At 31.4% G+C, this 27590-nt stretch overlaps 1 protein-coding gene across 1 annotated transcript in view; it reads right to left on the reverse strand.

Annotated features, from left to right (window-relative positions):
* LOC148279585 (dopamine receptor 1-like) overlaps window positions 1-27590 on the reverse strand; it is a 383623-nt gene that overhangs the window by 326538 nt on the left and 29495 nt on the right. Inside the window, exon 2 of the mRNA XM_088229703.1 lies at window positions 8514-8592. The gene's annotated coding sequence lies outside the window, so the exon portion shown is untranslated. The remainder of the gene's footprint in view (window positions 1-8513; window positions 8593-27590) is intronic.

A 27590-nucleotide genomic window follows, 5' to 3' on the forward strand; every position in this document is an offset into this window, starting at 1 on the left:
TACACTGAAAAGGTCGTACGAAAAAAAGCGTTTTTAACATACGATGTTTTACTTATTGGTAAATGAAACAGGTGGTACCGTCTACAAATCCTGGCTGGCACAACTAGTATTGTTATTAAACTAAGTAGTTATGTACCGTCAACTATTTCTGTCATAATTTTGTGAAGCAGTAGTTGGTCCCCACACACTCTGCAGTATTGTAGATAAGTGATTTCATGGTAGGTGGAGGCAGTGAGAGTAGATACATAAGAAATACTGGTTTTGTATTTAAGGTACTTTATTAACTTGTTTTGTATATTTTCTATTCTTGTTATATATGTATATGGCATACTAGAGGTTTCATATCTGAAATGCGTATTTCAAACGTCTTTTGATAAACGTATAATATAATAAAATTGGGGCCTCAGGATTCACAAAAAAATTTATTCATTCGAATTATGAAACCTTAATTGCTCAATGCTTTGGAGGTAATTTATGTTTTGAATAACACTGATTTGTCGGGCCACCAGATAGCGGGGTGATGGACAAAATAAATCGTCAAGCTCGTGGTTTGCGCAAGGGGAAAGCAAAGACAAATGTGAATTTTGTTTTAAAAAATTAGGCCGAAAAATATTTTTATATTTTTTATACATTCTTAAGATTATTTGGTAGGATTTTGCAAAAAGTAGATTAATTTGATGATTAACAAAAAAGTTATAGATTGAATGTGCTACCTGGACCCTAGATACCCCACCCCACCTAGGCACAACAGGGTTAAAAATGTATTTGATCCATTTTTCCATCAGATCTGTTGAATTTGTGAAGAAATGAGCGGAGATGTTTTTTAATGTTTGTTTTATGAAACATAGTTGGAATTATTAAAGCTTTGAAAGGTGCACAAATATCGAGAGCAAAATGAAGAAAGAGTTGTTGCGTTGGTTTGCACATATGGAGCGAAATGGATAGCGAAAAGTAAAAAAAATATTTACGATGCCGAATGTCGGATTGTTGATGCATAAAAAAAAATAGGAATACCGTGAAAGGCGTGGATCCAATTAATACCCGAAAACTTTACAGAAAAAATAATAATGTGAATATTTTATGAAAATCGAACTAACGCATTTACTAACAAAGACCTAACTGTGTTGACTAAATCGAAATAAAAATTAATGTCAGCACATACAAGTATTTTAGCACTTACCGACTTTTTATGTCCACCGGTTTCGAGGCGCACCCGTCTCTTCGTCAGGATACTCACTAAAGTAACATGCGAATACTAAAACTTTCCTTATTGTCACCGTAGTATACATAGTATTTACAAATATAAATTACATGCAGAGTTGAAGGGGATGTAAACGCCACTATATCCGAATGTGCCCTAAAATTATGTTTAGATAATTTGGCAGTATTTTGCAGAGTGTGTCGGGGAGGAGATTGTGAAAGAGAGGGGCTAGGTGGTTGAACATTACACGATTGGTTTAATCTAGAAAATCATTTTCTATCTAGAAAAAATCCATAAAATAGATGCTAACATATTATACGACTAATTGTAAATGAACATGTTGAGTACTTAAGGTAGACAATAATTGACATGGACAATGCATATTTATTTGAAAAATAGCAACAGTGTTGATTTTAAAAAAAAATCAAAAGCTTTGTTCCGAAAACTAAAAAATTCTAATGTATGAAGCCTTTGTAAAATCAGTCATTTGCTATATGCAACAACTTTGGGGAAAAGGAAACCATCATTCCCCTTTCAGCACTTAATGGTGCATAGGGCACTGAACTGGTAAATCAATCGCAGCTTATCTTGATATTTTTTTGTTAGGTGAAAGTAAAATTATCAGTCTTACGCGGCATGTACCAGTCTAGGGACTATGAAATATTACTGTGTTAAAAAACCTTTTGAAAAAAATATTTCATGTCAACAATGCCAGAAATCGAACCCGACACCTCTGGCACGGTAGGCAAACGCGCTAAATACTGCGCCATAAGGTTGACAAAACAGAAAACCAAAATTACATAAGCAGACAACAATGACGGGAAAGAAAATAATTAGTTTGTGTATGACCTCCTTTGTACTATAGAACACACCAACTATAGAACTCTTGTAACAAACTTAATAATTAAATGTAACTGAACTTTTTCAACTAGAATCCTTTATTTATTTCATAAATTAGCAGGTTATGTTATTGTGGATAAATAACTAAAACTTTAAAAAAATGTAGTTCATTCGGACGCAATACGTGGACGTGATCAAGACGCTTGACTCACAGACGGAAGATTCCGGGTTCGATTCCCGGGGAGAACACAAAAATTAAATGTGATTTTCCTCAAGCCTGGGTGTTCTGTGATGTAATTCACCACTGTAATTGGGCCTCCTGGCCTGTTGTGGTGCAAAAACAATATAAATAAAAAATACGAAAATGTCAACAATCTTAAATACAAAATTCTAAAACTAGACAGGGACAGTCGAGACTAGTAAACCGGGGACTGGAAATATAATATAAACAACCAGACACAACTAAACAAAAGACTTAGGCAACCTTGACAAAAGTTGTTGAAATTTTTATTATAAACAATAGTTATGAAATAATGAAATTAAAAAAGATTTTTTTTTGTTTAATGAATGTAATAATCTGTCAGAGTTTAAAAATCATCATTTTTTTTAGTATTGCCAAATGTTTGTACACTGGCTGGATTTTTCCCTTGGACCTGTCATAGCTGGTTAAAACAGCCACTTTTCAAACACTGTGTAACACAGAAGGGAAAAAATTCAACCTGTCCACAAACATTTTGACATACTTAAAAAATTGTTAATTAAACCAACTAGTATGAGAACTATAAAAATTGTTTTTTTTTTTTTAAGCGCTGCCTAGTAGGTAAAATCGTTTATTCGAATGAATCTAACCTACATAATAAAGGTTTAAGCTCTTTTACTTCACAAAAGTCAACAGATGGAAGAGTTAGGGATATGTGGATGTTTAAACGTAGGCTGAATGGTGAATGTTACAACGTGTGTAAAGTGGTCACTTAAAACAGCCAATGCCTGGTCATAAGTCTTATAAATGCCTAGACTGCCATATTGCCCTCTCACAAAGGTTATCTCTCTGTTGCAACGAATTTAAGTTTATAAATGAATTTAAAATAAAAATTAAAAATATAAAAATACATTCAATACAAAAGTAGGAATAATCAACGTGTGCCCACGAGAAAACGAATGAATCCGAGGAAAGTATATGGTCGATCAATAGTTTTATGTTCGCGAAGGAAATGGACAGACAAATGGAAAAAAAATACAGCAAAAAACTTGACAAATTATTCGATTTTTCCTTCTCCACTAGACTTGACTAAACGGCTAAAATAAATTGTGTACAATGTCACAAAAAGTCGCAACGTTACTCTAAACCCCGTGTTTCCCCACCCTCATGCATAATTGATGGTATGACCATGTTTGATGGCGAAAGAGGACCTTGATATAAAGAAATAAAGTGGGGACACTATCTTGTGAAAACTACGTGAGGTTATTTTTTAAAGTGTTCTGGTGTTGCGAAAACAGGGCTTAATGGAATATTAGTGGTAAAAGGATTCTTCACAAAGGGTTGTTGTCAGAAAAAATACTATGCTTGAACAAATACAGGTAACCGTCTTACAACAATGCCTCTTAACCATGGCTGTGTTGGTGATGTATATATATTATGATAAAATAAAATAATGGCAAATTAGAACGTGTGAAATTGATTGGAGGCGACGATTTTAACGATATAAGCATTCGATACGTTCAAAATTGATCGATGGAAGATAAAATTGGCAATGCAGATTTGCTGAAAATGGTTTAAGACGTCTCAATGAATTTTGTAGAATAACTGCCATGTAGATTGCGAAATAAATAATTGACTTTGAAGAAATTACAAGACAGCCTAAGCCTCGCAATAAATTTAGAAATTTAGATTTATTGCGAGGATCTAAATAAAGACCCACTCGTTGAAAGAAACCAAAAATTCATGTTTGAACTTTTAAGGAACGCAAACCAAAATAACAGACTCTTGAAAATGGTATTTTATATCGGATTCCAATATACCAAGATTCAGAAAGTTAAAATGATAATATTTTATCATTCAACTAAAGAAACGTTAACGTTTGGTTGGATAAACGAGGAAGAAAAATTGTAAATTAAGATTTAACCAATTCAAAAGGTTATTTTTACAATTTGACACATAAATATGATATTTTTCTAACAATCTTTAATAACAAAAACCTGTTTGGAAGTTTTTAAGAACCTAACTATTCTTTTTATACTGACTCTAAGTCTTATTTTTTTTTATAAGAACATTTATATATACGCCCAATGGACATTTTGAAAGGACATATTAGAACATAGAAAATTATTATTAAAAAAAGTAGAAATACACAATGGTATATAGTAGACTTGGTGGGAGTGGAAGCGAGAGAGAGTTGTTTGTAATGGAATGTGATTCAGTGATCGTTTGAAAGAGGACAACTTGTTATCAAATAAATCAAGACTGGTATGTTTGTTGGCATACCTAAGAGTTCTAGGCAAAGGGGAATGAAAACCATAGTTAGTTATATGGTTATCGGTATAAAAAAAGTAAGTTTTGTCTGAGGTTCCTAGTTGGGATATTTAATTTTATTGAGCTCAGTAGTTCAGACACATCAAAGAGTGAGTTGAGAATTTTAAATAGGACTAGAAGGTCGGATTTATTTTGACGGTCTTGAAGAAAATATGTATTTAAGCTTGTTTCTAACTCATAACACGTATATTGGTTTCTTGATAAGCACAACCTCCAGCCTATGTTTCTTTAAAATAGATGTTGAACTGATTCAATATTATTGATGTGAACATCATAATTAGAGACCAGATAACAGCGGAATACTCTAGGTGCTAGTAAACTAGGGAACAGAAGAAAGTTTTAAAGGTATTGATATTTTTGAAGTCAGTTGTGTTTCTGTTAATAATCCAAGGAGTTTTTACGAGTTCTAATATTACTTTATGAAAAAAATATTTTGGCGTTCTTACAATTCGCCCAAATATTTCCATTTTGGTGGACATTTTCAACGAGTTATAAATAACTCACTCATCAGAATGTCACAAATCTGTTTATTTGTTTGAAGCCATAGAAATTTGTGTAGAACAATATCACGAATATTGTTGTGAAAAAACGTCAAAATGATTACTCCGCCAATGAGGAAGTTCAGTGTCTTTTTTTTCATTTTTTATTTGTTAAAAGACTATTATCAAATTAAGTCAAAAAAAAATATTTTTTTTGCTTATCTTATTTTCTTATCAGCGCTATGATTTTTTAAAGTTTTGTATTTCTGAAACAACTCCGCATGTGACGTCAGAGGTTGTTCCCTGTTAGTTCTTCCCATTAATTAGTTTACAGTAAATCAACCGGATATTCTTCCCAACTCTCGCATCATTGGTTGGTTCATATGAACCAGTGACGTCAATCAAAGTAGTGCGTTTTTATTAAAATATTTTTTATCATTTTATTTTTAACTTTTTTTAAGAAACTTTGCACTGCAATTTAATGCTCTAAATTTTACCGCACGCAAGAAAAAAATTTTTGGATCCAATTTCCCGTTGGGCTGAAGTTCCTCATTGGCGTGGTTGCCAGTGAACCTGTTAAACGTATCGAACCATGATCGCCTAATCATCGCAACCGAAAAAAACATTTTGTTTACATGAGAATATTTTTTCTTCTTAATTATTAGGGAAAATACTTATAGAATCAAATTTTGTTTCTAATATTTATCAAAATATTCCAAACAAAATTGGTACTTCAAAGAATATTGCTGAATAATTAGGAAGACTAAATATTCTCCCGTAAAATAATGTTTTTATCCGTAACCATATTTGCCAATCATAGTTCAATAAATATTATTCTCATAACTTTTCTCGATTAAAATAAAATAAGTGAAAGGGTCAAATTTTATACTACAGAAAATAGTCCACGTGGCAAATAAAGTGTAAATAAAAAATGACAGAGGTTTTGTAGGGCAGCTGAGCAGATTTTAATGAAGGGGTTAACAAAATCCTTTGTAACGTTATCCTGAAACATTAGGAACAAAACATTCTACCAACTGCCTAACCAATTACAAAACCGCTTGAGCCATATTTTTTGTCGAAACTAATTAAATTTGAACATAATTGAAATTCAAAATAAAATTTCTACAAAAAAATATGAAACCTCTTCAAGTTACACTTTAAAAAGTGAACGCAATAAACACTTTATTAATCATATTATTACAACAGAGAAAGATAAAATTTTAGAGAAAGGAAAATGGAAGCCTAGGCATTTACGAGGCTTATGTCGTCATTTTTTTATATTTATTTATTTGCTTATAAACAAATTATTAAACATTTTTTTAGACATGCGCCCTAACTCCATGAGACCAATGGTCCTGTGTTGAGTTGTGACGAATAATTAGTCAACACGGACACACAATATATCATTAAAAATATTATATAGAACCAGAAACATTAAAATAGTTTTAAAAATAAAATATGGCACATCAAAATAGAAAACTCAAATATTTGTAGTATATCCCAATGTTTGTAGACAGGCTGGATTTCTTTTTTTGGAATTATTTAGATTAAAAAATTTAAGCAAATCCAAAGAAAGAGGTTATCCAGCCTGTCTACAAACATTTGGATATACTCAAAACATTTTTGATTTAACTAACTGGTGAAATTGGAAAAATATTTTCAAGCGATGGTGTTGATAAAATAGTTCAGCCGGGTAATTCTCACACACATAATAAAGGTTCCAGATCTTTTAATTCACAAATTTCAACAAATGGAAATGTAGGGGAAATGTGGTGAATATTGAGTAGGAAACTTCTTGATGATTTTCCGAATGCTTGAGTTTACTGTTTACCGTATTGATGTGCTATATATATGTTTTTTTAAAATATTTTTTGTAATTATTTTTTATGTGTCTTATCCTATATTTTTGGTGATATACTCATGTGTCTGTGTCAACTTATTTCTCGTCCCATCTCAACGCCGGACTTTTAGTGCCATAGAATTAGGACTTATTGTCTCAAATAATGTACAAAAACTTATATAGGTAAATAAATAAATAAGTCAATTACACAGTGTTTAAAGTAGCCACTGAAACCAGCCAACGACAGATCAGAAGCCCTGTAAATGCCTAGACTTCCATCTTACCTTCTCAAAAATGTTTTTTTTCTCACCTGCTACAAATACAAATAAAATATTTGGTTTATATTAAATAAAATTAATGGCTGAAATCAGTGTTGATTTAATCATTTGATCCAAGAAGAAGTATACAAATTGAAATACGTTTTCTGCTTTTGCCTAATTCGTAAGAGAATTTATGTTTATTTTTCAAATTAAAATAAATTACAACTTTCGTAAAATATAAAACTGTACTAAACGGTACTAAACTTTTTAAAAAAAAACATGCACTATCCTGGATTCAAACTAGAGATATGAACTGTTTTTTTCTAAGATATATTTTGTTGCCCTTTAATAATAAGGAATATTTTTGTGTTTTTTTTTAAATATTTTTTTTTTAATTGCCATTAAAAAAATACCTAACTATCTTTTACAAAATATTTTCTTTTTTCTTTCTTATACACAAAAATATTTTCTTCTTCTTGCGGTGCCTTGTCAGGTCCCCCCGACGTTGGCCGATCACTATAGCGAAAGCATCTCGGTCCTGCGCTACTCCAAGGCCAGGACAGCTGCTTGTTGGATGTACTCGCCATAGTAATTCCTGGGAACAGATGACCAGAGTGGTTTCCCGTTGCCTTCTCTGGTTAATATTTTAACTGTCCATTATTTACTAAAGAAGCAAAAATCTATTAACATTTTCTTGTATACCCACGAACAGGCCATGCCTTTGTGTGATTTTTTTGGTTACTATTTTTACTATTAACATGTATTTTATTGCTTTGTAATTATGCTTCATTTTTTCAATACTCTGTTTTATCACTTATGTTTATTGTTAAAAAAAAAATTAAAAAAACTACATGGTTCAAAAATATGGTTTTAAGTGGTTGCGCCACATTTGCTAGGTTGCTGCGTTAAAATTTTGCCACCTACTGAGCCTTTGTGTTAATGTTGAAAATGGTATCTTTATCTCAATACCGCTCTTGGAAATGATTGTCTTGAAAAAAATGACATGCCAAATATCTGTGAATCTACATAGATTCAGATTGTATAATGTATGAGCTTAGAGAAGTTTACGTTTATTTAGTTTACTTGTCGTGCATCTGGGGATTTACCACAAAAAAATGTGAATCAGAACTACAAGTAATACAAAATAGAGCTATAAGAAACATATACGGCATACCAATGGAAACGCATGTCAAAGACATTCACAAACTCACTGACATTCTCCAATTTCTTGTCATACCGTATTATAAGATTGCAAAAACGGTGCTTCAAGGCGTAAGTAAATACTCTTTCACTAATATTGGCTATACCTTCAATGGTGACGTCCACAAGTATAATACGCGACAGAGTCAAAATATTTACGTACCTGGATAACGCACGACAAGGTATGCTCTGTGGTCTCTGCTGTACTTTGATTGTAGCGAGTACAACAGGCTACCGGATTCCTAAAAAAAATAAAATTAATCACCACATTAATTTTTAAAATTACAACTTTAAGAGGTATGAAGAAGGTGAAATTTTGTTTTTCGTTCTTCTGTTACCTTGGATATTCCTTATTTTATGTAAAGTTTTCAGTCCCAAAATTAGTTTGTCTGAGAACACATGAAAAAGAAAAATTGTATAATTTAATGAAAAAATAAAAATATAAAACAAAAAGTCATTCCACCCACTGTGTTGTGTTATCGCATGCATCAATAGTAAAAAAACCGAGAGAAAAGTACAATCAATATGTTTGGAAAAATTCCATTGCAAGGTAAGTAATTGCATCAATTCGTATAAGGGTTCAGTGAAAAAAAATAAAAGATAACGCAATTGTAACGACAAATCCGCAAACCAGCAAACCCGCAAAATTTGAGCATCTACCTGGTATCTGGTGAATGGCACGACCAGTTAGAAAAATAAATAAACAACTCGGTCTGTAAATAATAATATAACAATAAAACTGAAGGATTAAGGTTGATGTTGATCCAGCTCCTGTTGGAGTTGGACAAAATAAATGAGGTTGAGGTTAAATGCATGTATTTATTACATTTAGAAGAATTTTGGCATTTAAACACCGAGCTTGCCAGACGGGTTGGTAAGTTTTGAATTTCAGCCGCCCTTAACGTTGGAAACCGATGCTGTTTGTACCCGCCTATTCTGGAACATACGGTACTTGTAGCCACCCATTCTGGTTCAGATGCTGCACATATTCGTTAGATACCATGGCCCTCACAAAAAATGTAGAAAAACTCAAATACAGACAGCGATCCATGGAAAGATCCATGCTTGGTATAAGCCTAAGCGACAGAATAAGAAATGAAGAAATTAGGAAAATAACCAGAATAACAGATATTATAGATCGCGTAGCAACTGAAGTAGCAATGGCCCGGACATGTTGCGAGACAAAACCTTGAAAGATGGACCCCTAAAATTTTAAGATTTAGACCTTGGAAGAATAAACGAGGCATCGGAAGACCTAAAAAAGACGGTCCGACTACATAGCTACTGTGGGGGGTCAAAATTGGCTGCAAGAAGCCACCAACCAAAAGAAATGGAAAGATATTTTTTGCATTGTACCAATCAATTTTGGAGTACGGTATAATTGGTTGGGGTGGTGCGAGTGACACAATTTTAAATAGTGTATTTGTTGCACAAAAATCCCGACAGCCACTGAAGAAATATTCCATAAATCACAACTTCTGACACCAAAGCAATTTTACTCTTTTATACATTCAAAAACTACTCTTACTCTAATGAAAGACATAACCTCCACAAAACATCACATACAAATAATATTATCACTAGATCCTCAACACAAAGACAACTTAAACAAATACAAACTAATACCACTTTCGAACAAAGGGATTTTGACTGTTATTCAATTAAAATCTATAACCTACTTCCACTATCTATTAAAACAATTAGTTACGAGAAAATGTTTAAAAAGGCTATAAAAAAATGGACAGTGGAGCTAGGTAGAAGTAAAATGGATTGTCTCATTCGCCCATACCAATATTGAATCAACTGCTCTTTTCGTTTTTGTTATTTTCATTGTGTGTTTTGTAATGTAAATAATATAGATGTACATAAATACCTTGTTTTTTAAACTGTCTAAATATTTGTTAGTTATCTTCGTTTTTTTTAGTTAGTCCTTTTTTGTTTTTTCTCAAATGTTATTTTTAAAAAAGTAAATTGATAAGTGTCCTTGGCACGGGAAACCCCAATGAGGTCACATTATTTTATTATTAACTATAGTTTGTAAGCAAAAAATATGAATAAATAAATAAAATAAATATGGAAGAGGCCTATATTTAACAATGGAGGACAGAAGGTTGAGGAAGAATAATAAAATTTATTACATGGTGAATAAATAATGAATTGAATTATGTCGCGCGAATGTTGCGGCGATGAAAAGTTGAACTGGCGGTACTCGGACTACATGGTAGAACTGTTTTGCTGCACGACTAGGTTGACTTGTTAGGGTTGTCTGTTTGGGCTGACTGCTTGTAATGCCTGGGCATTACCACGCCCTGTGGTCTCTCTATATGGCACGTTCCTTTGTTCTTCATACCTCTATGGCGTAAATGTGCTGAGGGATGTTGATTTTATACAGACGGACTTTTGTGCAATACTGTTAGGCTTGCAGAATATAATGTATTGTATTGAATATAAAATGATGACTCGCTTCATCGGTCGTTGCTCGATATTTCGGGTAAAATCATTGCCACCGATCAAGAAACTTTAAATCCCACAAAGTTTTAAGCTTATAAAATTCGAAAAATCAACAAACGAAAGAGTTACAGGAATATGGAAGTTCAAACAAGCAAAATATTCAATGTTACAGAATAGTATTTTTGTATTTATTTGATTTGTTTTACTACGAAAGCAACAGCTATTACAAAAGATGCAATGTTATCAAATAAACGAAAATTATGAACTTTAAGTTTTTTTACATAATATTAAAGTAAACATATTTTTGTAAAGCGACTCCGTATCACTTCATTTAAAAGTATTTATATTTTTTTAAAATAAGAAATAAACTAAAATGTAATCGTTAAAATTAAATGCCTAGACTTATTCCTTTCCATTAAATGTTATTTATGTTTGTTTTCTTATGTTAAACAAAACAATAATAAATATTTAGAATTACACATTATAGTAATATTCCATTGTAAATAATTGTAAAAATTTTACTTTGCTATTTAATTATTAGTGTTGCAAGATTTTTTTTTGTAAAGAACACTACTATAGTTTTGAGAGAGCACTCCTTCCACCATCGGGTGATATGAAATTGTTGCTGTTTTATATTACCCTTTAATACAAGGAGAATTCACTTAAAACTATAAATAACAAAGTTTAATTTTATAGTAATTTATTATAAAATGTTGCGAAGTGAATGCAAATTCAGTTAACAACCTTGTTTTCAATTTTACATTTAAAAAATACATAATACGATTTTTTTTACTACCCCCACCAGAACATCCCTTCTAATTATCTGAGCTCGAAACAAAAACCCTTTTTGGCAACAGTTAAGGGTAAATATAAATAGAATTCCCATCATTATCGTCCTCTATTCTCTACTTCCTACAAAGGTCATGTTTTCAATTCCCACAAAAACTTTTCCAATTTTAACCCCAAGTTAATTAAACATGTCGATTTCTTACTTCTTACCAACAGGAATGTAGAGCAATAATTGCTATCGCTACAAAGCTTACAAATACATAATCCTATATAAAGCGTCTTGACCACTACACCTTTGTGGTGTAGTGGTCAAGACGCTTGACTCAAAAACGGAAGATTCCGGGTTCGATTCCCGCGAGAACACTAAAAAAATATGTGATTTTTCTCACGCCTGAGTGTTTTGTGCTGTAATTCACCACTGCAATTGGGCCTCCTGGCCCGTTGTGGTGCAAAAAAAGGGAAAATTAATTTACATATTTTTTTTTAAAAACAAAATAAATAAATATTAAAAACAATTTATGCAGTTTTTGTAAAAAAATAAAAAAAATAAATGCTGGATGGGGACTGCAATTACCACCGTTTCCAAACATGTACTAACAATAAGGTTAATAAAATTAAGTGATATATTGGGGAATTGGTAGTGGTAGGGGTTTGGGAAGAGAAGGGGCTAGAAGGTTGAAAACTACACGATTGTTTAATTTTCAATCAAAAAAGTGGGCTGTATAGAAAAGACATTTTATTATTTATTAGAGGAATATTATTTTTCAATGCTTTTTTATTGTGTTATTAAAGCCACGGAAGCACTTACGTTGTGGAACATTATTATTTAATATTTTTTTTAAATCACTTTGTTTTTTTTTTACCATTTATATTTTTATAATTTGACAACATTTTTTAGTATTTAAATGTAAAATTTTAACTCTTGTATCTGTATTTAAAAATCTTGATTTAAATTTATAAGATAATTAGCAAATACTGAAATATAATTATTATTTATACATCTCACGTGTTCCGTAATGCGAATATTATTACGTCTTAAATGCGGTCCGTCTCGAAACCGGTAGACATAAAAAATGAAAAGCGGTTTTATACTAATCATTACTAACATCACTTTAAATGTTTGACCAATGTTAATGCTTTAAACATAAATAATAGAGGTACCTATAATAATTTTCATTATTTTATTCTAGCTGGAAGATTCATGTATCTTTGTAAATTTACAAACCTCAAGAAATGACGTCATTGAACAATCTATACCTTTAACATATAACAACAGACATGAAGAACATTTTAGAGGAGGTAATACAGAAGTCTAGACATCTACAGGGCTTATGACTTGTCAATGGCTAATTTAAGTGGCTACTTTATAAACTGTGTAACATTTACCATTCTGCCCATATTTGAACATCTTTATTTATTAAATTCTTTCATCTGTTGATGTTTGTAAAGTTAAAGAGATGAAATATTCATTTATGCGGGCGAGATTCATCTAATTGAATTATTTCACCCACATACTAGGCAACGCCTAAAAATGTTATTTTTTCAATTTCTTTACTTCTTCATGGACCAGGTGGATTTATTATCAATATTTTGAGTTTGTCCAAGTTTTCGTAGACATGGACTGGATTTGTAGACATGGACTGGACCCTGGGAGCTGTCAATATTAACATATAACAACAGACATGAAGAACATTTAAGAGGAAGTAATACAGAAGTCTAGACATCTACAGGGCATATGACCTGTCAATGTTTTGACATTGTTATGATTTTTGTATTTGTCACATTGTATATTATGGTTAAAAAAGATTTATTATTTATATAATTATTAATTGTAAAAAAATTATGATGATGTTGAAAGTAGGTTGAATGCTGTCGAAATGCGATCCCTCAGGCGAATGTGTGGTAGAACGACGCATGATAGGTACAAAAATGTTGAGATCCGTGAAGTGTGTAAGGCTAAGACATGCATTATCGACAGAATCAAGAAAGGGGTGCTGCGTTGGTTTGGACATGTAGAGCGAATGGACAGCGAAAGAACGGCTAAAAAGATCTACGATGCAAATGTTGATGGATGCAGAAAACGAGGAAGACCGAGAAAGACATAACACGATCAAGTCCATCAAATACTTGAGGATGGACATGTTAAAAGTAGGAATGATCGGCGTGTGTGCATGAGAAGATTTATGAATGTAGAGGTTTGTCTGTTTATAATTATTAATACAAATTAATGAAATGTTGTAAATGATTTATTTCGTAAATGCAATCAATCAAAAAAATTAAAAAAACCAAAACTAACACTTTGAAGTTGTTAAAACATTTCAAATACGGTTCAAGTATAAATTGAAATAGTAATCATGCTCCTACTTAATCAGCCCCAGGCCTGAAAGTTTTTCGCAGCATTAATTAATAAATCAAATCCACTTTTAATTAATCCTATAAAATCGCTACAAAGTTTTAATCGTTATCATTAGACATAATTATGAAATACTTTTATTTAATTACTTCAACGCCTTTACATTGTAATTTTTTTTCACAACTGTTGCTTCTTAATTTTTTGTCTTTTTTTAATTTAAGGTAATTCGACCAATTTTCTAAATGCGTTTTCTTATCTGTATTAAAAACAGACTGATGTTTAAAATTGTTTGTATATTTCCAATTTTGTTTTCAATTATCTAAAAAAAAAATGAAACGAATGTATACAAAATTCACATTTTTCATATAACAAGAAATATTAAAATATTTTACATCATTTACGAGTACTTTTTGTGGATAGGGCCTCTCCACTGACCGAATGTCTGTAGTATCAGGTGTATTTTTTAAAAATAAATACGTATTATTTATTTATTTCAAATTGAGTTTTTTTACACATTCACTAAATTATTTTTTTTAAGCTTTTAGGCTGTGCATATGGAAGTTATAAAAATTAAGAAAAAAACGATATGGACGCCGCAAAGAAAAAAATTGACATGTGGCAACTTTACAAAAGAGTCAATCAAAGTCATTTTACGAAAAATTTATTAAAAAAAACATACGCACAAAGATAAAAATTAAATAGAGATGATGCTTCATTTAACGATGTTTTAAAATGATGCAAAACGATTTTTTTTTTTTTTTTTTATACGCCTCCACTCGTGCAAAACGATTAGTAGTGTCAAAAAGACTATCTGTTTATGCTTCATTATTTTTCAATTCATTCAACTTTAATAGGAAATTCTGTGTAGTTACTACATGACGCTTTGTAATTTTTATAAGTCTTAATGTGGCGGGTGATTAAATGATACTGAGGTGAAAGGTGAACAGTAGTTGTGGGTTAAAAAGATGTAGAAGTTGTGACAATTCTTGACCCATGTAATTTGTTAACATACTGAAACCTAGCAATGGCATAGCATTTCTGGATTCGGCTAGTTAAATTTATTATAAATACTTCCTTGTACCTTTTCTCTAACAAATAGTGTAAACGGCACGGTGTTATTAAAATATTGTCTATGAATTTAGCATTCGGTCAAGATGGTTTCGAAAACATGCGAAACTATTTAAGGCCAATGCCAGGCTACTAAGAATAAATTTAATATTTAATCAAGCGAAGGTTTATTTACTTGAATAAACAAATTATCACCGGCCAAGTCAATTCAGACGTTGTTTTTCAAAGTCCTACCAAGAAATATAATTCGTCTGTTGATTTTCATAATTCAATACATTTAAGAGGCGAGAAAAACGGAATAAGGAAGACAAACAACTAATCTAATTCGGAATTTGAATTCAAATAGAAACAGTTCGAGAACGAAAGTTGTTTTATGAAAGCTGTTCAACTTTATTCGTATTTCCTTGTAAACATCCCTTTTCCGCACCTCATTGTGCATAGGGCACAAAATGCCCAAACTTTAATATATCATTATTTAAAGAGCACATTATTAAAATATCTAACAAAGCTGTAAAATAATTAGGATTTGTACTTAAAACCGGAAAAGATTTTAATAATATCAATTAAAATCTTTTCTCTCCCTCAAGGAAGTATACTTTGACCAATTTTGTTTCTTATATATATAAATGATGTAATTTAATGTAATTTATCTATAAAAGGCTCTATAATTAGCTTTGCTGATGATACTGTGCTACTATCTCAAGGAAGCTCATGGGATATTTTATTTAAAAAAGCTGAAAATGGCTTAAACTTAGTAAAAAAATGGTTAGATTCAAATTATCTAACACTAAATAACTCAAAAACAAAATACATAACATTTGAATTTAATGATAAAACTATATGTTATCCAAATATTTGTTAACTATTCACAGCTGTAATTATAATTACCAAATTCTAAATATTTAATGTTTTTGTAAATTGTTGGACATAGTAGATTCGATTAAATATTTGGGAACTTATATAGATGGGAATTTAAGGTGGACTAATCAAATTTATCATATTAAAAATAAATTGAAAAAGCAAATTATTCTTTTTTTAACTTTAAGAAATATAATAAGCCTAAAATAACTTGTAAAAATATATTACGCAATAACTCAATCAGTTTTGGAATATGGGATAATTGGATGGGGATGTGCAAATGACACACTGACCAAGCAAATAGTAATTGCACAAAAAGCTTTAATAAAAATTATCTTAAGAGTCCCAATCAGAATTAGCTCTCTCGGTACATTTGAAAATCTTAATGTCAAATCTATAAAACAACTTTATGTAAAAACTTTGTGACTATACTCACGTAAACACTATACTCTACCTTCCGTTACAAATACAAGAGTTACTAGATACTTCACCCTGATGCTGCAAAAAAACAAAAAAATAACACAACATTCGGTCAAAGAGGATTGACCTATTACTCGGTTAAAGTGTACAATCTACTTCCATTATCCATAAGGACAATTAATAAGTTCTCACAATATAAAATTGCCATTAAGAAATGGATAGTGGAGGTGGGTTGCGCACGGATCGATGAGTGAATCAAGCCAAAAATAGGTAAAATGTATGCTCTGTTTATAAAAAAAAATATTGGTCTATATAAATTGTTTATGTTTTTTATGAATATTTTTGTTTATTTTGTTAATTATAATTAGGTAAATTGGATTTATTACGTTTTTTTTATTGTTATTATTATGTTTACTTTGTTAAATAGCTAATTTTAGGCATGTTTCACATTTTGTAAAATGTTTTAGATAGTTAGAAGCCAACTAGATTATAATTCTCTAATATGGTCACTTTATCAAATCACTTTTTCAGATTCTATTGAGAGAATTCAGAATAAGTTTCTTAGATGTAATAATTATTTGAAGATGGGTTTTCCTAGTAATCAATTAAATTTTAACAAAATTCTAGACTCTCTTAAATTAACTAAATTGCAATAACAAAGAACTTCAACCGATCTTACGACTTAATATAAAATAATAAAATCAATGTTTGATACCCTGATCTACTGAAGTTGATTTCATTCTATGTACTACCTAGGTTTAGCAGAACATCTTCAATATTTTATTATCAAAATTCTCTAACGGGAGCTCAATATAACTCACCTATCTTTAGATTACAGAATACCAGGAATGAACTCTGCCTAACTTAAAAAATAAAGTGACCAACATATTTTTATCAAAAAGAGCAAAATAACTTCAGGAGATTGGGTTGGAATAATTATAATTTGATTGATTTCTGTATTTTGTTATTGTATATATTTTTTGAAAATATGTATGTATTTCAAGTTATTTATAATGTGTATAGTACGAGTATATTAATATATCATAATCGATTTTTTTAAATTTGTTTTTTTAAGCATTCTCATACCACGTATATGCAAATGGCAGAATTGCCGTATATAAATAAATAAATATCCCCGTCGATGAAATTTTCTTACATATACTAAAGGTTCTGTTATAATATACGAATAAAAACCACTCTTAAGAAGTTAAATCCATTCCCTGTATTAAAAAAAATGTATAGACTCAAAATATTGTTGATAAACCCAGCTGGTTCAATAAAAAGTATAAAAATTGAAAAATGTTTTCAGGCGTTGCCTAGTACTCGTATGAAGGTGGAATAATTAGGTCAGAATGTCACCGGCATCAATAAAAGTTTCCGCTCTTTATTTTCTTTCATATCTCCTTAGAACACGTATGGACATGTTGACATGTTGGCAAAACCAGTTTCATAATACCGAGATAGATAAAGAGAGTAGGAAATGGTATACCATGTCGATATTTACCATTTAAGACAGCGCAGCGTTAGGAATCGGCCCCCGGAACCAATAAATGTTAAAGTGATTATCACCGCATGAATATTGAATACTGAATGAATACACACCGCATGAATACTGAATACTCCCTGGGAATCAAACCAAGGGTTGTCGTTGTGATATTTTATCATCCTACTACTGAATCTGAAGCGTACATATTTTTTTTTAAAAAACAAAATGAATAAATGTTAAAGACAAATTATGCAGTTTTTGTAAAAAAAAAATAAAAAAAATAAATGCTCTATGGAGACTGCAATTACCACCGTTTCCAAACATGTACTAACAATAAGGTTAATAATATTTAGTGATATATTGGGGAATGGGTGGTGGTGGGGGTTTGGGAAGAGAAGGGGCTAGAAGGTTGAAAACTACACGATTGTTTAATTTTCAATCAAAAAAGTGGGCTTTATAGAAAATACATTTTATTATTAATTAGAGGAATATTATTTTTCAATGCTTTTTATTGTGTTATTAAAGTCACGGAAGCACTTACGTTGTAGAACATTATTATTTAATATTTTTTAAAAATCACTTTGTTTTTTTTTACCATTAAATTTTTATAATTTGACAACATTTTTCAGTATTTAAATGAAAAATTTTAGCTCTTGTATCTGTATTTAAAAATCTTGATTTAAATTTATGAGATGATAAGCAAATTCTAAAATATAATTATTATTTTTACATCTCACGTGTTCCGTAATGCGAATATTATTACGTCTTAAATGCGGTCCGTCTCGAAGCCGGTAGACATAAAAAATGAAAAGCGGTTTTATACTAATCATTACTAACATCACTTTAAATGTTTGACCAATGTTAATGCTTTAAACATAAATAATAGAGGTACATATAGTAATTTTCATTATTTTATTCTAGCTGGAAGATTCATGTATCTTTGTAAATTTACAAACCTCAAGAAACAATCTAAAAAGTCGTCCCCAAAGGAAAGGGAATGACCAGCGGAGAAAGCAAGTGTCACATGTCGTATCACGTCGACTTTGGCAAGCAAAACACGTAGTACAGTTAAAAACACAGACTGTTAACATCGGTCTACTGTAAGTTCTATTCAGTATGTTGCTCCCTTCCGCTTACGCGTCACCTTTGTTTATCGTTTCACTATACGCCCGACTTAGTGAGAAGGACAAAGACAGGAGATAGCTGGTAACATATTAATAAAACGTTTTGTAACATTAAAATACCTAAATAGCTAAACAAGTACTGATTGAGATAAAAACATTACTTACCGGTGAAAGTTTGGACCATCGCTTTTTCTATGTTTTTCAAATTGATTTGTGCAGTATTTCAGCGTATATGTATGCATTTTAGTAATTGCGAGGAGACAAAAAAACAAAAGTAGCCGGCGAACGCTCGCAACATACTAAATTACGTTTTATCAAACATATGTTAATTGACCGTAGGTTGAGGGACCATAATTCGAACGCTCATGCTTACTCTAGTTATGTACCTCTATGCTTTTAGAGGTATTGAAAAATAGATGCAAATGCATAAAAAAAAAGCGGGATCATAGGCCATACTTTTTTTTTCGTATAAAGTCAACAAAACAACTTTATTTATTGTAATATGGTTTCCAAATGGTTGATCCATATTTCAATTTACTTCTTACTTGAGAAATAAACAATTTTTATTATTTTTGAATGGTTTTGCGGCCCAGTGAATGAATCTCAACCCCAAGTGAATTCCTAAATGACGTATTGTTTCCACATTTTTCAACAAAACATGAAGTATAAAGTACGAATATTATTTTTTGGTTCGATTTTTGGTAAACTTTATTGCATTGCATTTATCAACGTTTAAAAACATGTCGTTTTGATTGCACGAGTCACTCAGTGTATCTGAGTCGTTTTGAAATAGTGTACGATCAGATTCAGATTCAAGTTTATATGTACACATTATTTTGATACACTGCAATACTCGGAGCGAATAGCAGAAATAATATTTTCTTATTTTATACAAATTGCAAGCTCGCCTAATAAAATAAACAAACAAATGATTTTGTAGATCAAAAAGCGAAATATTTTTCCATCTCTCGTATCTCCGAGTGCACTTTGTATTTCATACATTATTTTCGGTGACTAAATATTTGAACTGACTTTTCAGTAAAACTAGCATGTTAGAGAAGTGTACTTGTATAATATATGCAATATCTAGCTTGCCAGCTAAGCGAAAACACAAATATGTTGCTTCTTAATATTGCTTCGAACATGGTAAACTATCAGCATTTTAAAACCTTCGCACCTATTTATCAACATTTTTCTCCCAAATTTATTAAAATAAACACATGTTTTGTTTTGTATCATACTTTACCGGACCGTGCCATTCATACCGCCACACTTAAGCTGTAATATTTATCTGCTTGGACACAGAGAGTCAATTACATTTATACATTTGTTGGAATAAGCTGTATGTTTATCTTATATAAACATAAGTAGAAGAATCTTATTTCGATAATTGTATGGAAATAAAAGATTTAAAATAACATGTTTGATCTGGAGATTATTGACAACTTAACCAACTTAATATAATGAAATAAATTACATTGAATGAATATCAATGTAAAATTGGAATAAATTGGCACTATCTGTAATAACACACTTAAGTTGTATTATTTATCTGCTTGGACACAGGGAGTCAATTACATTTATACATTTGTTGGAATAAGCTGTATGTTTCTCTTACATAAACATAAGTAGAAGAATTTTATTACAATAATTGTACGGAAATAAAAGATTTAAATAACATGTTTGATCTGGAGATTATTGACAACTTAATATAATGAAATAAATTACATTGAATGAATATCAATTTAAAATTGTAATAAATTGGCACTAACTGTAATAAGTGATAAGCAACGTTTTGAAGGCAACTGGAATCATCGCTGGTCGAAGAGAGTATGAAATTTATTTTTTATTCGTTGAAGACGTGTTGCGCCACTGTGTTGGCAGCCCAGGCACTTGGTTGCAAGTGCCTATATATTTTTTGACGCTTTTTTTTCGTGTAACAGATGATCGATTACTATAAATAAACCATTGGAAAATTTCAATACTCCAATATCGGTACAAATTCTGAACCATTTCAAAATTAAAAACATCAATCTTTTGAGTTTTGACACTTAGCGCTTGGAGAGAACATTAGGCATAAAGTCATTCAATTTAAAAATAACACCCTAGAACGGACGCAGCTGCCTTCAATAACGAGCGTTTTGTGCGGTGGTGGACCCGGCTAAAACACGAGCTGCGGATGCCTCAGAAGAGACTTAACTAACGTTGCCTCTTTTCCACACTTGCGGGCTCCCGCCTTCCAGAAAAACTGTCGATGACAATCTTCCGGCTTTGTTTGGCGGAATTAAGGAATTTAACGAGTTGGCTGGCGATAGGATCTCCTGATGGTATCTGGCGATGTCTTTATGGTCAATTTAGAAGCGTATGTAAAAAATTAAAAACAACCGATGATGTGGATAGGTTTGTCACTCCCGTTTCCATAGAAATATATTTCGGTACATATACCATCAAATTCCCCTAATGTATGGAAGCGAAGCATGGAGTTGGAAAAAAAGGGACGAAAGAAAGACTGAATGCTGTTGAAATGCGATCCCTCAGGCGAATGTGCGGAAAAACAATGTATGATAGGTGCCCTAATGTCGAAATTAGAGCAGAATGCAAGGCTGAGTTAAGCATTATCGACAAAATTAAGAAAGGTCTTTTGCGATGGTTCGGTCATGTGGAGCGAATGAATGATGAAAGAACGGCTAAAAAGATTTATGATGCGAATGTGACTGGTTGTAGAAGTCGAGGAAGGCCGAGAAAGACATGGCATGATCAACTACAACAAATTCTTGAAAGTGGTCATGTGAAAAGTCGGAATAATCGACGTGCGTGCATGAGAAGATGTATGAATGTGAAGGAAGCAAAGGAAGTGTGCCAGGACAGAGTGGTGTGGCGTTCTATCCTCTCTGCTTACCCCTCTGGGGAAATGGCGTGATGGTTAGTTAATTAGTTAGTTACCATCAAATTCAAATAAAGGTGTGATGATAATATTGATGTTTTTACTGTAGCTATCATAAATTTGCATACTTAACTTATCCACGCTGTAATTTGAGAGAAGGTTGTTTCACACCACATATTTATTACAATGATAAACAGGTTGATGTATTTCTACTCCTCGTTTGAGAATATAAATCAAATTTCACACCTCCGCGGTAAGGGAGGTGTGTAGATGTAGATACGTAGCTTATTAATACATAATTTACAGCCCCCGGCGGTCCAAACCCTTTAGCTAAGAACGAACAGGGTGATATACTTGTACGAGTATAAATCAAAAAGAGTCTTCTTTTGAAATGAAAATTCCCACGACAGATTATTAAAAGAGCTCAAAAATATATCTTGGCATTTAATATATTAGAATAAAAATGAGGATTATTAGTGCTACGGAAAAAAAAATTTTGTACTGCGATATTTCTCTAAAATATACGAAAAAATAATGGAAATGTTTTTTTTTAAATAAACTACTTCGCAACGTCACAGGTTCATGTGACCACGTGTTTACAATAACCAATCAATCATGAGGTTGCCATGTTTTTGTGGCAACCGGTAACAGATTAGTAGCCACTTTTTTCATCGTTTAGTTTGTTTTGACGTTTAGCGGTTAACACATAATAAAGTATCGGATTCACAACTTTTAAACGTCAAAAACAGTCACTGGACTGAACTCATGACGTCACGTGTGGTGTGTTTTAGAAATTTCGGTGGGAATTTTTAAAATTAGAAAACTAAAAAAAAAACATAGCTTTAATAATATGATTCACGGAATGGTTTGAAAAAATTGAATTAAAAACCTCTGATCTTCCTCATTTGTAAATCTTGGTATTAACGTTGAATTCAGTAGCTTGGGTAGCAAAAACAAATTATTATTTTTTATAATAGAAATATTTTTTTCAAGTAGATGAGAGAAAACATTCAAATGTGTCTCACCACATTAATAAAGGTGCTGGTTTACCTAAATAAAATAAACAGACGGAAGAACTTTGTGAATAACGATAACTTTAACCAGCCAAGGACAAGTTATGGGATGTGCGTATTGCCTTAAATCTATGGGGTTCGTCGTCCATTGATTAATGACACACAGGTGCAATGATTTCACCTGAAATAAAGATCGTCGATCAAAAAAGCAATTCATCATTTTATATTGAATGGAATACATCAACAATATTTTGAGTTTGTCAAATTTTCTGTAGAGAAGGACTGGATTCAACTCCCCGGGGAGCTGTTAATATTAATATATTACAACAGAGATGAAGAACATTTGAGAGAAAGAAATATAGAAGTCTTCTCAGGGAGTTGAATCCAGTCCTTGTCTACAAAAATTTGGACAAACTCAAAATATTGTTGATAAATCCACCTGATCCATGAAGAAGTATAAAAATTGAAAAACAAAAATTTTAGGCGTTGCCTAGTATGTAGATGATATAATTCAATCAGATGAATCTCACCCGAATAAATAAAGATTTAGGCTCTTTAACTTCACAAACATCAACAGATGGAGGAATTGAAGGAATATAGATAGTTCAAATACGGGCAGAATGGTGAATGTTACACAGTGCACAAAGTGGCCACTTAAACCACCCAATGACAGGTCATAAGCCCTGTAGATGCCTAGACTTATATAACCTTCTCTTAAACGTTATTCATCTCTGTTATAATATGTTAATGGAATACAACATATTCTAAAAGAGTAGTAGTATTGTAAATAAATTGTTCGTTTACGTAAGATCAACGACCTACATTTCTTTCGAGCCATGGAGACATGAAGAACAAAAAAACGTGACCTTTAAAGAGACCACAGGGCGTGGTAATGCCCAGTCAGCCCAGTAAGTCAGCACAACGTAGTGACTCAGTTCCAGAACGTATTTTAACTACAGCCAGTTCAACTCCTTATCGCCGTATCACATGCGTGACATGTCTTAATTCAATAATTATTTGCCATATTATAATAAATACTCTCATCAAATATCACCCCCATCTCTTTTGTCCATCACAAACTGGAGTAGGAGCTCCACACCCAGCCACAAGCTAAATCCTGAAATTCTAATAATACTTTTACCTCGTGGTGTAATGATCAGCGTATTTGCCTACCATGCAAGAGGTCATGGGTTTGTTTTTTGGCATGGATTTAAAAAAGTGTTTTTACTTTTGACACTTTAATGTTTAACTTTAAGTTGCAGGACTCTGACCACCACTTAACCTTCATGTAACAAAAAATATCAAGAAACGCTGCTTTAAATACCAATGCAGTGCCTTATGCACCATTGGGTGCGGTAATGAGTACTTTTTAAAATTTTATTCTCAAAAATCTCTTCGTATTGTTAATTCACACGTCAAACATAATGAATTGTTTCGCTGACTTTAAAATCTCGTTAAATAATTATTAAAAAAAACATCCTTTATGTAGACTCACTTTACAATCAATGAAAACATATTCGTTGGATCTAGAGGCGTTTTCCAGGGTAGTATTGTGAGGGTGGATTTACTAGGAAGGGTATATCGCACTTGATCCCCAACGTATTTCTACCCTTACTAAACATTACTTATCTTATAACACTTCCCACTTTTTATTTATTATTCAAACGTAGAACAAATTGTATTTTGAAATATAATACAAATTATTTCAATATTTATACGATGAGCGATATTTCCTTCGTGAAAAAAGTCAACTAAAAAATACCTCAGAATATATTTTGTAACAAAATTTCAATAATGATTTTTATATTTTTTGTTAAGTATCTTTGAATTAAAATAAATATTTGGATAGCCTCAAAATATTGTTGACAAAACCAGCTGGTCCAAGAAAAAGCATAAAAATAAATAATATTTTTAAAGGCTGCTAGGATTTAAGTGAAATAATTAGAAATCCTTAGATTGATCAATTACAAACTTAATATACCCGCTGAAAATATTGATTATGATAATTTATTATGTACACTAAATATGTCAACTCTATGTAAAAGAAGAATTATAAATGACTTATTAAATTTATATAAAATAGCGAATGGCGTATTGGACGTCCCGGAATTAACTAGTGTTATCAGCTTGAAAGTACCTCTTCGAAATACTCGGCAGCTAACGTTATTTTTTGAATCTCCTGGCAGTCACAATTATTATTACAATTCACCGATACCTAGACTACACCGGCTAGGTAACGAGTATGGTGAAGTTGATATATTTTGTCTGTCTTTATATAAATATAGGTTAAGTATTCAAAAGGTTATAAATTAATTTATGTAAAATTTCTTAATATTTTTCTTTATTTACTATTTCTTTTTCTCATGTATCTCTTTAATAATGTATAAACTTATATGTATGTATATGTATGCGTGTATGTTTTCATATGTAAATTTTTAAAATATTTTTCTATGTACCATATACATATGTTGGTACATTTCCTGATTTTTACTTATTATTGTATCTTTTAGCTTTTCTTATGTTATCTTTTATTTTTACCAAACTTACATACTTATGTTTCGCTGCTGCACTTAAATGTAATTTTTAAAATATGTAAAAGCCCATTGGGCGTGTAAATCAATAAATAAATAAAATAAATAAATAAATAATTAGGTCAAAATGTCACCCGCATCAATACATGTATCAGCTCTTTAACTTTGCAAAAATCAACAGATGGAAGAATTTAAGGAAAGTAGGTGTTTAAACATAGGCATAATGGTTATTAACAATATTTTGAGTTTGTCCAAACTTTTGTAGACAAGGACTGGATTCAACTCCCTGAGGAGCTGTTTATATTTACATATTACAACAGAGATGAAGACATTTCACATAAGATAATATAGAAGTCTAGGCATCTACAGGGCTTATGACCTGTCAATGGCTGGTTTAAGTGGCCACTTTACACACTGTGGAACATTTAACATTTTGCCCATATTCGAACATCTATATTCCTTCAATTCTCTCATCTGTTGATGTTTGTGAAGTTAAAGAGCTGAAACCTTTATTTATGCGGGTGAGATTCATCTAATTGAGTTATTTCAGCTACATACTAGGCAACGCCTGAAAATCTTATTTTTTCAATTTATTTACTTCAAAATACTGTTGTTAATCCACCTGGTCCATGAAGTGGCCACTTAAACCAGCCTGACAGGTCATAAGCTTTACATTTTACATTCTATATATTGTTCTTTATCACTGTTGTAATGTTCATAAAAATTATTTCACTAACTTAGTTAAATACGAGGAATATTTTTTCAGTAGATGTCTGTATCGGGACTCTTGAGTATTATTTTAATTATGGATTTTTGTGCAACAAATACACTATTTAATACTGTGTCACTCGCACCACCCCAACCGATTATTCTGTACTCCAAAATTGATTGGCGCAATGCAAAATAAATCTTAAAATGTTCCTGTACTTTAATTATATATCGAATAGTTTGAATACATACTTTAGTCTTTTAAGTATATAAGTAATATTTTAATCTGCTGTTTCCTTTTTAAATTTATATCAATAATAACTCCGAAGTATTTGACATTGTCTGTCTTATCTAATATTGGGAAATTACAATGAGCACTTTGAAGACAATTATTATTTTGTAGTTTGATGTTAAGATAAGCATTTTGTGAATAGTTTCTAAACTGATTTAAAATGGAATAAAGTTAGTTTTAGATTTATTAAGAGTTAAGTAATTAGTATCTAGTCATGCCTTTACTACATTCAGATATTTTTCATATGTTCTTTTCCATGTTTTATCTTTAAATAATAGAACGGTGCTGTCAGCAAAGTAGGCAGACATGGCAAGTGTGTCATCTTAAGTCAGGAGTGATAAAATCACTTGTTTCTTAAATGCTTGCCTTTGCTGTGGGAACATATCGACAGTGCTATTTAGTGAAATTTTGTTAACATTTCTGAAGAAATAGTCCGACGTTGTTTGTACAATTTTCTTCAGCAAAGTCAGCATTGGGGAATAATAATTTAACTAAATTATAAAAGGAATAGATAGGTTTTATTTTTATTATGGACTAATCTAATTCAAAAATTTTAATTAAAAAATATTATTAAAAAGCTTATGGTTTTACTTTGTCGACAGATGTTAAAATTTCACAAGAAAACAAATTGTTCTGGTAAGCGCATAGTTCTAAAATTTTTATAAATTTTTAATTGAACTTCTGGGCAACAGTTAAGAGACGGCATGTTTTAAATTACACACCGCCACAGGACGTCATTATATTTGAAGGGTTCATTGCGATAATATGTTTATCCAAAACATGCGTAAATATTTCAATATATTATCTTAGCGTAATGTTAAAAAATAAACTCGTTTTTCGTAACATGTTTTATGGTATTAACTAAAAAATATAGGAGTTATTTATAGAACTGAGTCTGATTTTAATATGGAATGCCCTACGTCAAGATTCGTGCATCACGTAAGGCTGAGACGAGTATTTTTGAGAAAATAATTGAAGGTGTGCTGGGTTGGTTTGAATATTTAGAGCGAATGGACAGTGAAAGACCGGCAAAAAGGATTTAAGATGACAATTTTGATGAATGCAGAAAACAAGAAAGACCGTGAAAGACACGGCATATTATACAAATACTTAAATAAGGACATGTAATAAAATAAATAAAATAATGTCGAATGTCAAAATAATCGTATAGGTACTCGCTAAGGTACTCGGAAAAAAAGTGATTTTTTTTCTTGGAAACGGGATGTTCGATCACTGATTTTAGTTTATGAGACCTTTATGAGT

This window comes from Micrasema longulum, unplaced genomic scaffold (assembly GCF_059751315.1).
Source record: "Micrasema longulum isolate JH-2025_06_02 unplaced genomic scaffold, ASM5975131v1 h1tg000698l, whole genome shotgun sequence".
NCBI classification, from domain to species: Eukaryota; Metazoa; Arthropoda; class Insecta; order Trichoptera; family Brachycentridae; genus Micrasema; species Micrasema longulum.